The following is a 2,988-nucleotide window of genomic DNA, read 5'->3' as shown; positions in this document are numbered from 1 at the left end:
TTGTTCATAGTGTCCATACCAAATTTGACTTTCTTTTTGTGTAGGCTTTGTCTTTCTATTTGATTCAAGATAGATGAAATTTGTTAGTATTTAGATTATTTATGCTTGGTCTTTCATCCTTCTTCTATTGTGAAATTTGACTTCCTTCATATTTTCTTGAATCAACGTACATAGAAATGCAATTTTCACTAGACGGAATGCCTTATAACATATTATTTGTAATTACAATACATTTTTCAAACTTTTTATGTTAAAGATGAGTTTATCCAGTTTACAATTTAGTCTTAGAAATCAATTTCAGACGTATAACGAAGTGTGTAGACTTTTTAAGTTAACATATATAAAATTCAACATTTTTATGAACGTTTTCTTTTTGTGTTGGCTTTGACTTTCTATTTGATTCAAGATAGAGAATTTTGTTAGGATTTGGATTAGTTCTGCTTGGTATTTCGTCCTTCTTCTATTGTGAAATTTGACTTCCTTCATATATTCTTGAATCAGCGTACATAGAAATGCAATTTTTACTAGACGTACTGCCTTAGAACATACTCCTTCCGTTCCACTTTAGATGATGTTTTTGTAGTTTTCACACAGATTAAGAAATTGAGAGATATAAGAAAATTTTCCATCTATATCCTTAAGAAAAGTCTTCAAACATTAATTGCTATTAGTGCACTTAAAAATAAATTTATATCCAAGACAAAATGTTAGGGGTGTTATTGTAAGTTTTGTGGAAAAATATGAAAACCTTCAAGTATTGTGGAACAAAAAAGTAACCCTAAAACATCATCTAAAATGGAACGGAGGGAGTATTAATTGTGATTACAATACATTTTTCAAATTTTTTCTATTAAAGATGAGTTTATCTAGTTTACAATTTAGTTTCAGAAATCAACTTCCGACTTATAACGAAGAGTGTAGACTATTTTGAATTAAGGTATAAAAAATTCAACATTTTTATGAACTCTTTATTTTTGTATTGGCTTTGTCTTTCAATTTGATTCAAATAGATGAAATTCGTTTGAATTTGGATTAGTTATGGCAGGTCTTTCATCCTTCTTATATTGTGAAATTTGACTTCCTTCATATTTTCTTGAATCAACGAACATAGAAATGCAATTTTCACTAGACGTAATGCCTTAGAACATATTATTTGTGATTACAATACATTTTTCAAGACTATTTCAGATAGATTGATGAAGTGCGTGCTAAATTCATTAGAGATCCAGTTTATAGACAAGACTATTTCAAGGAAAAAAAAGAGCAACTAGATAGAATGTTAACTAAGAAGAAAGCTCAACCTATGAAGCTTGTTTCGGGTGGTAATTATGCTTCATTGAAAATGAAGAGAATTGTGACTATGTTGAAACTTATGCTGATAATGAAGATGATTACAAAGAGACTTATGGTGACTATGATTTGACTCAAATTATTGCTGGTCTCATTCCCAAGAAGAAAATTTTTATATTTGGAAATAAGGGGCGAAAACGTTTCTAATTTACCTAGTTTTCTTCTTTATGTTGTTTTTTAAGTGTTTAGGAGCTTATTTTATGTGTTTTAAATTTTTTTTGCCCCTTTGGTTTATGGGGGTAGGGAGGCCTTGAGCCTCTCATTTTGTAATTCTTGTAAATACGTTTTTTGCTTTAATAAACCATTTTGACCAAGAAAAAAAAAACATTTTTCAAACTTTTTCTCTTAAAGATGAGTTTATCTAGTTTACAATTTAGTTTCAGAAATCAATCTCGGACTTATAACCAAGTATGTAGACCTTTTTGAGTTAACTTATATAAAATTCAATATTTTTATGAACTCTTAGTTTTTGTGTTGGTTTTGCCTTTCTATTTGATTCAAGATAGATAAAATTTGGTAGGATTTGGATTAGTTCTGCTTGGTCTTTCGTCCTTCTTTTATAGTGAAATTTGACTTCGTTCATATATTCTTGAATCAACGTACATAGAAATGCAATTTTTACTAGACGTACTGCCTTAGAACATATTAATTGTGATTACAATACATTTTTAAAACTTTTTCTGTTAAAGACGAGTTTATCCAGTTTACAATTTAGTTTCAGAAATCAATTTCATACTTATAACGAAGTGTGTAGACTTTTTTGAGTTAACGTATATAAAACTCAACATTTTTATGAATTCTTTCTTTTTGTGTTGGCTTTGTATTTCTATTTGATTCAAGATAGATGAAATTTGTTAGGATTTGGATTAGTTCTTCTTGGTCTTTCATCCTTCTTCTATTGTAAAATTTGACTTCCTTCATATTTTCTTGAATCAACGTACATAGGAATGCAATTTTTACTAGACGTATTGCCTTAGAACGTATTAATTGTAATTACAATACATTTTTCAAACTTTTTTTTGTTAAAGATGAGTTTATCTAGTTTACAATTTAGTCTAAGAAATCAACTTCCGACTTATAACGAAGAGTGTAGACTTTTTTGAGTTAACGTATAAAAAATTCAACATTTTTATGAACTCTTTATTTTTGTCTCGGCTTTGTCTTTCAATTTGATTCAAATAGATGAAATTTGTTAGAATTTGGATTAGTTCTGGCTGGTCTTTCATCCTTCTTATATTGTGAAATTTGACTTCCTTCATATTTTCTTGAATCAACGTACACAGAAATACAATTTTTACTAGACGTAATGGCTTAGAATATATTAATTGTTATTACAATACATTTTTCAAACTTTTTTCTGTTAAAGATGAGTTTAACTAGTTTACAATTTAGTCTCAGAATTCAACTTCCCACTTATAACAAAGAGTGTAGACTTGTTTGAGTTAACGTATAAAAATTCAACATTTTTATGAACTCTTTATTTTTGTATTGGCTTTGTCTTTCAATTTGATTCCAATAGATGAAATTTGTTACAATTTGGATTAGTTCTGGCTGGTCATTCATCCTTCTTCTATTGTGAAATTTGACTTCCTTCATATTTTCTTGAATTAACGTACATAGAAATGTAATTTTTACTAG

This window comes from Papaver somniferum, unplaced genomic scaffold (genome assembly GCF_003573695.1).
Source record: "Papaver somniferum cultivar HN1 unplaced genomic scaffold, ASM357369v1 unplaced-scaffold_33, whole genome shotgun sequence".
NCBI classification, from domain to species: domain Eukaryota; kingdom Viridiplantae; phylum Streptophyta; class Magnoliopsida; order Ranunculales; family Papaveraceae; genus Papaver; species Papaver somniferum.
This window is presented reverse-complemented; position numbering follows the sequence as displayed.